General features: G+C 42.5%; 1 long non-coding RNA gene across 3 annotated transcripts; it reads right to left on the bottom strand.

The window, feature by feature from the left end:
* Positions 1-3,330: 3,330 nt before the first annotated feature.
* LOC137588583 (uncharacterized) lies at positions 3,331-14,591 on the bottom strand. Of its 3 annotated transcripts, XR_011034069.1 has the most exons (7): positions 14,452-14,591; positions 14,015-14,110; positions 7,280-7,573; positions 5,405-5,601; positions 5,151-5,291; positions 4,402-4,912; positions 3,331-3,770 (listed from the first exon to the last, which is right to left on the bottom strand). It is a non-coding gene; the product is annotated as an uncharacterized lncRNA (long non-coding RNA). The 3 variants fall into 3 exon arrangements; XR_011034068.1 differs by having other exon boundaries at positions 4,402-5,291; XR_011034070.1 differs by lacking the exon at positions 14,015-14,110 and having other exon boundaries at positions 4,402-5,291; positions 14,452-14,585.
* Positions 14,592-15,643: the final 1,052 nt, after the last annotated feature.

Genomic DNA, 15,643 nt, shown 5'->3' with positions numbered 1-15,643 from the left:
TCTTATCTTCAATAATAGTAATAATTAAATGTTAGTTACAGTCTTTTGCAAACAGTGATCTAATACAATAAAATGAAATAAAATGAAATGTTTTTTTTCTTTATTTTATTTTATTTTTTACATTATAGTTTCCTATTCTGAGTTGGGCTCAGAGTGGATGTACCAGAACTTTCAAGCACCTTCTTTGAAATGTGACCCAACAATCATAGATGTGCTGCACCCCTGAATGGTGAGTTAACCCACAAATCCTGTTTGAATGACTGTGAGTATCATCCACATTGAAGGACTTTTACTTTTCACAAAGTATTTCCATTATGCAGTGGTGGTATTTTTCTCTTCTGTAAAAAATTTCAAAACTTCCTGCAGTTGGAAATGATAAGAATGTTCTTCTGTACTATGTGACTGTGACACAGAATTATACATCCGAAAGAGTGAAAACTGATGTGAGAATTATTATTCCTTGAGAACATTTATCCCTTTTAAGGCCAAGTGTATCATATTTGATGCTTTTTGGATTTTTGGGAGTTTGAGATGTTTACATCATGAGTTTGATGGGTTTTTTTCCAGAAAAAAACCTGACATGTACAATCGAACACATGCATCTGTTTTGCATGCAAAGGAATTGCAGATTTAGCAAAAAATATACAAATTAAAGCTTATATATAGATATATATGAATTCATGTTCATTTTTGGGGGACAAATTTGTCAGAAAGATCCATTAAGACCTTATTTTTCAATCAACTATTAGAAGACGGCGTTCACTGGCTAACCAGTGGCATCTGAACATTTTACTGCATCTGTGACGTCACAGCATTCTCCCACTTATTCTCCATTATCCTTGTAACCATACTGTGTACATCACAACGCTCCCTAACTCTATCAACCACAAATACAAACAAACCCACAATGCACTCTGAGCATCTTAGTGCAATGTTGTCTCCACTCAGGGGTCAGCCAACCTTTTATGTGGAGAAAAATGCAATGCTTTGTGTTTGAAATACCACATTTGTTGGTAAGTATTTTTTTTGCCATCATGACGACTAAGTCCAGGCGTAGGAGGGAACAAGAACGGGTCTGGAAACCTGAACATTCAGATGATCATGTAAGGATTATTAAGAGCCAACCAGGTAAAACTGAACATAACAGACACACACACACACACACACACACACACACACACACACACACACACACACTGGACCAACTGGAACAAACTATGAAATGTATGTCAGTACCCTGAATATATAGAAAAGCATCTGTCAGCGCCAGCTCTGCTTGTTTGTTCTCCATTTGTTCTCTATCTGTCATTCTGGTGCCGAGACACAACAAGCTCAGCACTGCCTGCTGATGAGAGCATTCACACCCGCGGAAGATGTATTACATTTCAAAGCCACGTTTGACATATAGACAGGTATGAGCAAGTCTGAAGAATCGTGCTGTTCATGGAAAATAAAAGTCGATCCTCATCAGAAGAGTTACAGTTTGGTTTGCTGCGGGCTGTTCAAGATGGGATTAATTAATTCTACTCTCTCGTGGCTGCCATCTTTCTTGTGCATATAAATATGTGTGAGATCACATGCTTTCCTTGCACACAAGGTCATCTAGTAATTCCTGTTTCCTGCCTTGATGCGCCATCTTCCTTGATCCACAGTACTGAGAAGTTTGAGATAAGAAAAGGAGGTGATTTTTTTAAATGTTATTTTATTTTACTTCTACATGTTTATATGTGCTCCCTAATGTAAGTTTGGGGAGAGGGGTGGATGTTATGTGGAGGGATGGTGGTTCAGCCACCACCCTGACTGACTTCCAGACTCCCTGTTGAAACCACAAACCCCCGCTTCCCCCCTCTTGTGTCACCCCTGCAGAGGCTGAAGCCTGATTCAATTCAGCATCTATGAAACAAACACAAACTCCCACGTGGCTAGCAGCGGTTGTGCAAGACGTTTGGTAGAAGATCCCTGTTTATATCGCAACCATAATACAGTACATCTACAAAGAGAGGCTCCAGCCCACGCTAGAACCACTCAAAACATTACTGACCACCTTCTAAACACTGAAATTGAGCCTCATTGCAATGTAAAGGTTTGGGGCTATGTAGGTTTGGCTCAACCTTGAAAAAAATCGTATTTATTCTTTTAAATCCATAAAATATCTCTGCATACCACTATTCTTCTGGGGGCATCTATGACCATGCACTTTGTTTGTCTTCCTGCGCTCATTCTTTGTTTTGAAATAGAAATTGTGTTGCTGTATGTTTGGTATTTCATACGTCAGATTGTCGGAGCTCAAGAAAGCTGGTCCCCTCATGTCCCCCTCCATAAACCTCCAGCACGCCTCCCAGTCTAAGCACTACCACTCTGTAATTGTGGAGAAACCACAGCACACAGTCCCATATATAAATACCCTATTCTCCCAGCCTTGTCAAAATAAAGGTTGTGTGGGGAAAAAGGAATAGGGCTTATTTTGGTGGCCCTCTCCCCGACTTTGGAGCTATTTTTGCACAAACTCTTTACCTTTGGGTCAAGTTGCATGGATTTGAATTTGATGCATGAAGACACTCCGAGGAGGTTCCCCTCATTGTTAATGTTTTTTTAAATTTTTTCATAGCTCAAAAATCAAAGGAACTAAAAATAAGATCCTGACTGTCTTTAAGTTGTGAAACTTCCACAGCTGAATGAAAAGGTCACCGCACGTCAGCGTGTTGATTCTGAGACTGTAGTACAGTTGACACGACACATTTATTACGACACGCAGGTGAGGTGACACGGCTGCGTTCGAAAAAAGCTAAATGTAAAGAATTACCTGAGTTGTGTACACACACACACACACACACACAGACAGGAGCCCGTTGACACTCAGCCAACTTTGATCTGTGTTTTCATTGTGTGGAGACTTCCGTGTTGTCATAGCTGTCTGTGTCTTGGCTCCTCTGAACACACAAATGAAAGCATAAAAATGCGTTAAAACTGCTTTTAAACACCTGCTGGGAGAAGCTCTGCACAAGAATGAGACTGAACCTCATCATTCGTCTCAAAATATAATTTTCTCAAGCCTGAATTCAAAGAAACGCAGATTGTGACGCAGATTCTTCTATTTATTCTTCTTTTATCTCATTGAAAAACTATAAAAAGTGGGCCATTCAAACGTACTAGTTTCAGCATAAGTTAACGGTGTATTGAAACTTATTTATTTATCAGAATACATCATAAAATCATAAAGATACTTAGTATTTGTCTTGTCCCCCCCCCACACACACAAATAAACTAACAAAAACATGCTCATAAGAACACATACAAACCCCCCCCCTCTCTCACAGACACACACACACACACACACACACACACACACACACACACACACACACACACAAACTCACACGTATGTATTCTATACACACTACTCACAAAAAGTTAGGGATATGTGGTTTGGGGTGAAATTTATGGAAAACATAAAAAGTTCCCACTGCAGTAATATTATATCATGAAAGTAGTATATTTAAGTAGAAACATGCAGTGGTGATTTCCTCATCTCAAACAATTTATTGAAACAAAAGCCAAGAACAGTGGTGGATATACCACAACAACAAAAAAATCAGCGTCTCAATAACTTGTCATGTGCACTTGAGCATCAACTACAGCTTGACAACGACGTCTCCTGCTGTTCACAACTCTGTTTCTCCACGGGTCAGTGATGAGCGGCTGGCCCGCCCTGGGTCTACGCCACCCGGATAGGCTCCAGCCCCCCGCTGCCAGGCAAGTGTTGGACAGTTCTAGATGGATGGATGGATGGATGGATGGATGGATGGATGGATGGATGGATGGAAAACAAATCCAAAATAATCAATATACAGTGTATATTTAAGAAACGTATCTAAATATTTTCATAAAACTTCAAATGACTTTTTATAGAAGTTGAGAAATCCCCATAACTTATCATTTTGACAACTTATCATGAATTTTATTCTATGCAAACTTCAGTTCTTCTTCGTGCTGTGTCCTATACCTGCGTGTTTGCCTGCTTCCAATATGTCACGTCATATCCAAGTAAACTTCAGATCATGTGAATCTGCACGACTGTCAGGGCTTAAGGGTGTGTTTGAGTTTGCTTACTGAGCAAAGGTCACATTGCAGGAAATCGCTGTTGTCTCATAAGCGTGCATTTGCTTCATCATATACCTGTATACTGTATTTGTGTCTTATTTTCTCTGTTGAGTTACTCCTCAAATGGGGAATACATGAAAATGATCACTGTGCTGCTTTAAACGTCTATGAGCTATTATAATAGGTACGTCAGACTACTGTCAAATATATTCAAGGATTACTCATCAAAGAAATCTGTTTGTTTAGTGACAGAGGGTTCATCAGCTTCTCTTTGCACTCTCATCTCAGTTATCATAATACCTCTTGTTGGGTCCATTGATGCTTCCAGGTTTTTGAGCCAAGTTGCACATTCTGCACAACCAGCATGTAGCATCCACTCACGTCCCTTAGAGCATCCACACACTGCATCCTTCACACATTTCCTTCCCTGTGTCTCTGTCTCATGCACATCCACGCATACACACACGGGCAGGCAGCCATGGGAGGAGGGAATGCGAGGAATGCTCCAAACCCTGGGCTGGTGTTCTGACTCGTCCCAGACTTCATGCCGTCACCGCCGGGGTCTGTGGCCAGACCTCCCTGTGCCAGACCCACTGGCTCCAACACCCGCCCAGGCCAGCCGAGCTGCAGCTCCCGAGCCATAATTAACCAGCAAGCCGCACTGCAGCTCATATCCCTTCCCCCCTCCCCACACTACTGCAAGGGGCCCCTTGGAAAACTCAGAGGAAGAATATACAGCCCAGTCCTGGATCTTGTAGATGAGGATGCTCTGGAAGACTCAAGAGGAGGAGTTATCATTGGGTTTGTGTGTCTATGGACAGTCAGAATTGTCAATAATCAATCACTGGCCTCAACCTCTTTGGTTGCAAGTGAGCATGAGCATTTAATGCCAGAAGGGCACTGTTGGCAAAGTTCAAAGTTGCCAATTTTAATGGTTTTCTGAACAGTTTACCGACTTCAAACAACAGGAGACGAGATTGCAGCAGTTTGATAAAGAATAGGTGAGCGTGTGTGTATGTAAGTGTGCATTATAAGTAATGCCAGGGTACCTGTAATTCTCCCAGACTGGCATAATTATGGTTGAGACGTCTGGAGGAACAGTTTAGAAGTAAGCAGTGATCATCTTCATTCTTCAAAAGGCTGCTCTCTTGTTCAGACAGGAAAGACCTTCTTTCGAGAGGTGAGGTTTTCTTTGGATCAAGATGAGGGACTTGTTCAGGAATTTTTATGCCATTTATATTTTGGTATGCAATGCGTTAACAAAAGTATTTGACTGTGACAGATGTCACAACGTGTGATTTACCGGTTTTGTTTTGAACTCGGAGCCAAGTCACTTCTAAACGGTTGCGCGTGATATTGAAAAGCTGCGACGCCGCGCTCAGCATACAAAAAGCCTTAAAGTCCCGTCCATGCCTCCACTTCCCCGTCAGAATAAGAGTCCTGCTGATGTCGGGTCATGGCTTGTAAATTTAACAGGGCTTCCTCGAGGAATACCTCATCCTTTGAAAGAGAAACAGGAAAATTACATGGTGGACAGCCCACTTGCACCCCCCCCCACCACCACCACCACCCCCACCCCATCTTCTTGCACTGTAATTTGCTTTTGGAGCGGGTCGGCCTAAAATAACCTTAACCTAATTTTCACAACATAGTGAGATTTAGAGAAATGCCGGAGGTCTCCCCTTGGGTGGCGCTGGACCATCCACAACCTGTAGGTGTTGGAGTTTGTGTATCTGCTTACCTTACCTTAGATCCATCAACTAGATGTAGGTGACACACATTTGAATCTGACCTCAGGGCTCGTGATATGACCGTAAACGTGTTCAGATCAGCTGATTCTCCCAGTCATCAAGAAAGATAGTCGTGTTTGTATTCAGTAAGATAAGTTAGGATTTGTGGAGAAAATGTGAAGGCACCGCTGATTGTCTGTCCCAATCCCCGTTTCAGCATTATTCACCACATCTGCAGGGCGCAGCCAAAAAAACCGCTGAGCTCATTTGATGGGCATCAGAAGAGAAATGCCCATGATCTCACTTGAACCAAAGTTTCCTACAGGCAGGTTTCTCATTAATCTGGGACTCCGCTCATGATCAGTAACCATTTTACCCTAGATATTTTAAAGAGGCAAAGTTAGAAGAGTGTTGGCTCAGTCACAACTTGGGAATGTACTATTGAGATACAGAACCCATAAAATTAACAATGATTTATGATTTGTGATTCATGGAATATGCGGTTACAGCTTTATGTTCTTTTTTTCTCAGCAGCCGGAGGAGAGGGTCTCGCCCTCGACGGCATCAGACGAAGACAACGGCGTTTGACGGCTTCAGTTGCTAATTATTTTATTGGCTGCACGTTGTAATTGATTCGTGTTTTAATGAAACATTTAAGACACGCATTTGTATGTAATGACACGCCACATATGTCTGCAGACATAAATATAAAGCTGCATTTCCTCATAAAAGCACTTGCATTCACATACCCACGCACACTCACCCTGCCAAACCCCCTCAGCCCCCAACACTCATACACACTCCGCCACAGGCACCACACACACACTGGTTCTCATATGGAATATCGTGGGTGGCGCTGGACCGGTAAAGGGTTCTGTAAATAGCTTGGGAGCAACCCCTCCATTTGAGCAACCCAAATTTCCTTTTCTGAGGTCGACTGCCTGGGCTGAAAGTGCTGTGCAGCAAGCCTTCAGTCGCCACGGGAGACCGCAACGGCCACGCTGACAGCACTTCACAGGGACCACGGCATGGCAGGGGTGACCAGATGGCCCTCTGCAAACATCGCACTGGCACACCGAGCCCTGGCACGCACCTTGTGCGTGCATGTACCGCATGCACCAGTACATTTAGCCATTCATTCATGCATCAGTCAACTACTCCTCACACGAGTGTGTAGGTATGTGCACGTTTATCCATCCTCACAAGGAGATGAATGCAGATCAACACACCCGACTGTGCAACTGTTTTCTGTCACAGACACCGTCAGGAGACAGTGGGTGGGAAGATGTGTGTGGTGCATGTTTGAGTGTTTGGTTTGCATTTGTGTATGGAGGAGGAGATTGGTTTGTTTTACTGTTTGATTTGAAGTATATATGACATTGGTTTATTTGAATATGTGTGTTTGTTGGGAGGTTGATTAAGAAATTTTGAAAGAGAAGACGACTTACCTTTGACTTGCTGTTTAACCTCCTGTCTGTCTTCTAAAGCTCCCAGCAAGACAGTAAACAAGACAACTATATTTCGTAGCTGATGCTGTGAGGAATGTGTTATCTTTGCCATGGTGGTAATGTTTCACCAGTATTGGTTTGTTTGGTTATTCGTCTGTTTGCCTGTCTGCGAGTAGGATTACAAAAAAAAACAAAAAAAAAACCCAACAACGGCTTGACAGATAGTGGCGATAAAGTTGATTCTGTGACCGGAAAGAACCCAGTAGAGCCGGAATGAGTTTCATCATTTCTGTCCTGAAACACAAAAACAAAAAGTTCATTTTCCTCAGGGTCTGGACAAAGGATGGGGTTGAGAATTTTTTAAAAACTTTTTTTAAGCATTGTGAGATTGTTTTTTTTCCCCGTGTTTGTTTGTTGTTGTCGCTGTTGTTTTAACCATTGGTGGAAGGGTGGAGTCTGGAGTCACAAAAATGGAGAGGTAGAATTTTGAAGTTGATCCCAATGAAGTTGTGGATGTATGAAGGATTTTGTAATTATTGACCGACAATTTTAGTAGTTTTCTTGAATATTTGCCAGAATTGCCAGAATTGAAAACCAAATATTGATTACATTTCTTGAAACTCAGCAGTTCCAGTTTCAGTGTAGGAGCTAGATGTCTTGCTCAGGGGCACAACAGCAGCAGTAACTGTATCTCCCCATCCCAAACGTTTCTTTGCTGCTTTGTGTATTTGAACCCTGGAGTTCTAATTCGACACGATGAATATCAAATCTTTAGTGTGGAAATTACAGTAAGTTATTTATACACTTAGCGAGTTTTTGTTAACATTTGCAAGGCATTAAAATCTAATCTGAGTTAAACATGTGGGATTCCAGACAGACCAGAAACCATCTACTGTATATTTGATAGTATTTCCAGGTAATTTGAAGTTGAACTCTGCCAATAAACAAGGACTTTTCTCACAGGTTATTACACCAGATGATGCAAAAAACATTCTGCCAGAAAACACAAAGAACATACGACTAAACTTAAGTGAACTACAGGAAACAGTAAAGCACCAGGGTTTGGGAAGCAAAGGTTTGTAAAAACAAGAGAGAATACCCCACGTTTCTCCTTCAAAAGTCTTTTGTTTGGAGTGGAGAGTCTGACTGTTCTCCTTCACATCAGCCATTTTTACCCAGGACAATATTTTATAAGCCCTTCAGAGAGGACCATTCGCTTCCTTTTCCTGTGGTTTGGCCAGGGTTGAGCTGTCGGGAGAGGGGAACAGCCAAACCCAAATGTAGATGCTCAACTTGGCAGGCTCTCCACGGAGCGTCTTGACCAGACAAAAGAAGGGAGAGGAATAAAGCCATTTATTTATATTCTCTGTGGTTTTGCATGTTGCGTCCTAGACTTCCAGACCCCGGGTGGATATTCTGTCTGAGGATGAAGACAGACGAAGGACTTTCCATTGACATACATAGAGGAGCCTTCAGGATTAATGGCAGATCCATATGTGTTAATTGAGTGTGAGGTTTTTGATGTGTGGTCTAATCCGTACCACCTTTTCTTAACTGTTCAAGCGAAATGCTGTAGGTCTGTCTTTCAGAACAGGTTATGGTTGAGGATATATACCCATGAAGACTTGACATTTTATATGATAGTCTATAATGACAGCAGCAGGCAAAGTATGAAATTTGAGCATTGTCAGAATCACCAGCTTAGACTTTTTCTATCAGGCATGACCTCACCACTGTCAGCCGAGGTATGGAACCAATTTAGAGGAGCTCCCCTGAATTGCTTGTGTGTTCAGATTTGTCAAACTCCTTTGGGCCCTCCTCCTCTTCACTTCCATGTGTATTTTATTGTGTGCATATGAGACGGGTAAGGATTAAGGGTTATGACAAAAAAAAAGAAGAAAATTCTTCCCAAAAGAAACTGCTCGAACCTTTCTGACTCACACCTAGGTACTGTTTCTATGTGGGAGAGCCCATAAATGAGGCAACCAATGCTATTTCTATATAGGCTCAGAAGTTAGGAGGGGGGATAAGGGCTATATATGTTCACACACATACACACACAGTGGCTGTGGCTAGCTAGACCTCTCTGGTCAGGAGCCGGTGCCAGAGCAAGCCGAACAGTGGAACACTGGGAGTCTTGTGCCTGATTTTGGAGCCACTAGCTCTCTCCCGACCTTGCTTCAAAATACACTGCGGCTTCAAGGAACAGCACTCTCAGCAGTAGGGAGGCCAGGCATGGAAAATTTAGATGCAACAAGAAAGACCAAGGGGAAAAAAAGAGGCAGGCAAAATTTATGTGCTCATTCACATTTGCGGCCGCGAGCCTTTTCTTAATGCTTTTAACACACTTACTGTACAACGAGGAGTTCTGAGAGAAAATTTTTCTAATCTGAAAGGGAAGGGAGAAAAAATGGCATCTAAAAGCGGTTTGTGAGTCCATCCAAACAATGGAAAGATTACATGTTGCACTGTGATGACAAAGCTCCACACCCACATGCATCGAAATGCATTTCGGTGCATATTACTTGACTTTAAACTCAAGAAATCGATCAGTAAAGTCTAAGATAGTGAAAATGTAAAACCAGATAATTATTTAACGTCACACTGAGGAAAGATGTATTGTTGTCTCTTGGTTAATGTGTTTTGTGTTACCCATGTGTGACGGCGTAAAGCTGCTGATCCAGCAAATGAGAGCATGACACAGACTAGTCACTCTGACATCTCACCTGACACCAGAGGCATAATAACACCTTGTCTCACTAATAGAGTGTGTTATTGCTGCTGTACCCTGTAATCTATTCCCTTTCTGACGCTGGTAATGACTTGAAATATCAAACTGGCCTGCAGTGATACAATCCATGCAAACACACACATGTAGACATAAACGGTGTCATATGGTGTCACAAACACACACACAGATAAACATTCACACACATGCACACAGCTTCTAGTGAGCTCACCTGAGCTACAAACAGCAACTTACCCTTTTTATTTACAACTTATTTAACCCTTTTCTGATCCTGTGTTGTCTTTGTTGATCTGGAAGCCAAAACCCGACTCATGCAGTAATTTAAGATGATAAATTGTGGCTTGTGTGCTTTTTCGGTTACAGGATGGCACCTTTTCTACTGCTTTGAAAAACACCTACAAAGTCACTGTCTCCATTTCAGAGCACGAGTGAGGAAAAGACAACCACATAAGAAAAAGCATGTACAGTCAAAGCATATCAAAGACAACGTAAAGTTTTTTGATATCCCCCCCGTGAAGGCTTTTACTTTCCTTTCATCGTTTTATTTGACAGGCAGGGACTCTTTTGTTTTCTCTGTGAGCCAGATAGACTATACCCATACAGTCAGCAGCACAGAGGAGGACATATGATCATTTCTCTGTGGCCCCTTCCTGTCTGTCTCAGTGTTTATCCCACGGCACAGATACACAGATTAGAACACAAACCCAGCATTACTCAGAGGAGAAAAAAAAACTTTAAACACCTGACGGTCCAGCCCACATCTCCAGGTATTTCATTTAAGTGTTCCTAAGACTTTGTGGAGTGTTTGTAGAGCATTTAGTTCGGAGGCAACAGGCCTACATACTTTAAGTCTATGCTCTACATGCAACCTGTATTTTTTTTTTTTTTTTTTTAGAAATACCACTGTTTTCCTTTCTCAGGTGAGAAATGTAAAAGCACCTGATCTCAAACAGCTTTTGCTTGCTACCCACTCAAAGTTTACACCTCAACACACATCAACGCACTGAGTGAGTTATGATGCTTGGACACGCCTGTAAGACAGACAGACAGACCAGGAAAGAGGGAGCGGGTGTGTGTGTGTGTGTGTGTGTGTGTGTGTGTGTGTGTGTGTGTGTGTGTGTGTGTGTGTGTGTGTGTGTGTGTGTGTGTGTGTGTGTGTTCATGTAAGAAATTCACATGAGAAAACCTGGGCCCTGAGAAGGGGGAAGAAGATCTACAAGTGGTGGGGTGGAGGGTGTGATGGGGAATAGGAAAAAGGGGGAGGTGGTGGAGGAGGGTGGACGTGAGTGAGTGAGTGAGTAAGTGAGTGAGTGAGTGAATGAGTGAGTGAGGACTTGAAGGAGGGTAGGAGAGGATGAAGGGAGGAAGGAAGGGGGGGGGGTTGTTTCCTGTTGCCGTTTCTGCCAGCCCACATAGCCCGAGAAAGAAAGAGAGAAAAAGAATATCTGGGCGGACTGCAGGCCACATGACATTCTCTGTGAGTCCCTCGCTTTTCCTCCACGCCGAGTGATGTGCTCCCTCCCTCCCTTCCCGTTCCCTCCCCCTTCTCCCTCCCTTCCCCTGCCCTTCAAAGCTTTGACATGTCATCTCCCACCACAAAAACAGAGGTGGGAAGACTCGCTGGCGCTACTGCTGCCTCAGGGTGTCTGGCACTAAAGCTGCCTGCAAATACAGCAGGGAGAGGAGGAGGAGGAGGAGGAGGAGGAGGAGGAGAAGGAGGAGGACAGGAAGACAGAATGGGTGAGGGAAAGAGGAAGGAGATAAGGACAGAAAAGTCAAAATAGAGAGACACGGTGAGAAGCAGTATAAATTAAACAGGACTTGTAAAGCCGTGGGCATCAAGGTGTGTGTGTGTGTGTGTGTGTGTGTGTGTGTGTGTGTGTGTGTGTGTGTGTGTGTGTGTGTGTGTGTGTGTGTGTGTGTGTGTGTGTGTGTGTGTGTGTGTGTGTGTGTGTGTGTGTGTAGAGGAGCTGTTATTAAGGTGGAGAGGAGTCCGGTCTTCTTTAAAGTGACACAGTTGTAACCACACTGTCTGCTCCTCTTGCCTCTGTCTCACACACAGCAGCCGCTGAATGACGTTTATGAAGAGGGACTGAGAGGAAAAATCTCAAACTATAGGGGGGGGGGCTCTGGGATTCAGAGTCGGGACACAGTTCTAGTTGTGTGGCCTCTCCCAACATCAGAGCCACAAAAACACAATGATACCCATAAAGGCAGAACAAATTGGATGAATTGTACGAAGCCTAATGTAAAATGTACGTAAACCACAAACCCCTAATTTAATGTATCGTCTCTTATTCTACTGGAATCTCCTGCAGGACGCTGTAGTATTTTCTGCATGTAAATACACACCACGGACAGCCGTTTCATGTGAATAAATGGTTCCAGCCCAACATTTTGCTGCATGGATACCACAAAATGTGTAGATTGATTTAAGGAGCAATTATGCACTTGGCTTTTGGACCTCTGAGGCTTTAGGAATGAATTGGTGATTGGCTCTTCGACAAAGTAAGCACATCTCACCAAGCTAGGCCTCACCATTGGCTGAGAGTGTCAACAAAAGCCACAAGAGCCCGGCAAACAGGAACATCTTTAACGGGAGTCAGTTACGCACCTCTGGGGGACCAGCGGGTTCTGACCTACGAACCAATAGATGAGCACTGCGATGAGGATAAGGATAACAAGCGATAAAGAGATCCGATAATTAGATCACAGATGGAAATAAAAAGATTAATGTCTGTACAATAGCGATAACCTGCAGATAGCTTATGTAGCTTAACACAACTGATCCAACAGAGAAGGGCTGATCTCTCAGCTGAACTAAAAGAGCAATTTAATAAACTCAATTTATGAAGTTAATCAAAAGAACTCAGTGCCAGAACAGTAGCTGAGGACATGAATCTAATTTACTATACATGTCATTATTTAACACTGACTGACAAACCCTCACAGACATTGTGATTTACTTCACAACCTACAGTCGGCTGCTGCAACTCAGGCCTGTCAAAGCAAGTCTACCTGCACCCTGCCCTTGTTTGAGGAAGCAGCCACCTGACATCACCCCTAAAAGATGTTATAAGACATCCGCACAGCCTCCCAGTGTCTGAGAGCGTGGGCAGGGATGTGATCTACGCACAGCACGGCAATGCTGCGGCATATCGTGTCGAGAGGAACATGAAAAGTATATGTGCCGTGCTCCTCTCTCGGTCCACAAGGTCAATGCTCTCAACTCAGTCTGTGTCAGAGACAGAATCAGCAGCCTGAAGCCCCCAGTCTGCCCAGTCTGCATGCAACAGCAGACAGTGGTATTTCATTTTCAGAGAGCCTTGAAAAACTTTGGAGAAACCACACAAAAGTGCCACAGGGAACCAAACGGGAAAAACAACTCAGAAAACAAGAGACTTTGGAGGCATCCAGTCTCACTGCCACCATGAAAACCCCTGTAATGCATTCTGATTTATATTTATTTATATGGTCTCCATGTCACGTCAACTGTGGTCGCACTAATGCGGCCTTTAATGCACAATTTGTGAGCTATCCTGGTGTTTAAAGTGTTAATGTGAAAAAAAATTGTGTAATCTTATTGAATATGAGACAATAAGTAAATAGCAGTATGATGAATATTTGAAGCTTTGTACGTTCAAAGTACAAATGCTTCAAATGTCTTCTTGATTTATGTTAAAAAAAATTACTGATTTTACAGATTTTATTTTACTGATAAGCAAGCGCCTTACTTATTAGCAAGGGCTTCACCAATTCAAATGTGTGTAACATAAGAACACAACTTGTTTTTTGCTGCTGTAAAAATATTGCTGTCCCTTTAATTATGTTTTCAAGTCACAGTAAAGAAATGAAGCATAAAAAAAATCAAAGACATCATAATCTGTGGCATGTTTCCCCTTCTTAAGGCAGTACATGACCATTGTGTTGTTTCTGGATATGTCAGCCAGTATACATATTTATAAGGAGGACTGAAGTCTGCCTACAATATCTTCACTGAAGTGGAAACAAGTTTCAGTCCAGGGTTTGACTCAGGATTTCATTTCTTTGACACTAGCGCCGCCTGCTGGATGAGATGCACCCTGTCAATAATAGTAAAAATAAAAGACGATATAATCACGCAATTGACACAAAAATAAAAGACAGTAAGGATCACGTGAGGTGGTGAAAAGTTAAGCAACAAATGTTTACAGAGAATAGTGAGATTTAAGTCATCATTTAAAGTTATAACTGTCAATTTATAATATCAACATAATAGAGAAACTAATATTTCAAACCCCTCTTCTGCTCAAAAACATGTTTAACATGAGAATTCTCATAAACATCCTCCATCAGACACACCAGATGTTCATATTTAAGTAACTTTAAACATGTCTGGAGGAGATCTTGAATCAAACACTTACATGACAATATATTTACATACCCTAAGTGGCCTTTCTTTACTTTTGTTCGATTCCAAAAAAGCCTACTTAGTCCTTTGAATGGACTCGTTTGTCAGTGTTAAGATCTTAAGATGAGAGGAGGATAGCAGGTCTAACAGTGAGCCTTAGAGTTACTGTGTCAGTCTGAAGGGTGATGATATCAGACGTCTAGCCTGAACTCACCTCTATGGAGCGTCTGTGGGGCCCGACTCATCTGATAACACAGGATCTGTCAACAGGAGATTAAAGGCCCTCAGCTCTCAGCAAAAACGCTTCCTAACAAGGTTAGTGGAGTAGCGCCACCTACTGTCATTTATCGATCTGCGTTTAATGAATGAGGAGTTTCATCAGTTTTATTATTATCTTACTATTTCATAACACAAGACAATTATGTACAACAGTTCTGCTCCTGTCTTTGCAGCATTCTGCTTTTTCCTCCAAATCAAGCCTGTAAATGGATGGATGGATGGATGGATGGATGGATGGATGGATGGATGGATGGATGGATGGATGGGTGTTTCAGATGATAATTCACAACTAAATCTCATTATCAGTGCCCTTTAAAGAGTTCATACTGGACCCATGTGAGCGTCACACGTCCTTTAAACATGGAGCCATGCTGGAAGACACACACACACATTTGTCAGGTGAGATGCATCAGACATCAGACTCAACACCGACGATGAGACACGCAGATCCTCACTGCTACCCGTCCCACACCACTACCCTGCATCACACGGAGCTGCTGTGTCATTACGGCGAGCTCTTTGTGAGCGAACCATTTCATATGCAGATGCTGAGGCTCTGATTTCTTTTGATTTAGCACTCCACGTTTGCTGTGGGTTAGACTGTGTGCATATAATGGTTGTTCAGGTGTAATTGCCCTTCAGACCTAATTGTCCTGGGCTTTTCTTGCTTTTAGAAGCACCTGTGCACTCATCAAAGCATTTGATGTGTGTCAGCTTTGTTTCTAGAGGGCGTCCTTACAGCACACTGATTGTCAAGTAATTACCTCTCCAGACATTTCTATATCCAGAATGTTAAGAGGAGAGGGGGTCACCTTTCCATGAAGCGGAGCATTTTAATGGCTGAGTAAGTTAAGATAATGAAAAGGTTTAAAAACAGTGTAATTATCATATGAGATGGAAATAATTGACCCTACTGACGCATTGAGTAATAAAAAAGTTGAGCAAA

This window comes from Antennarius striatus, chromosome 21 (assembly GCF_040054535.1).
Source record: "Antennarius striatus isolate MH-2024 chromosome 21, ASM4005453v1, whole genome shotgun sequence".
Taxonomy (NCBI): Eukaryota; Metazoa; Chordata; class Actinopteri; order Lophiiformes; family Antennariidae; genus Antennarius; species Antennarius striatus.
The sequence above is the reverse complement of the archived record's forward strand: the minus strand, read 5'-3'. Positions and strand labels throughout refer to the sequence as shown.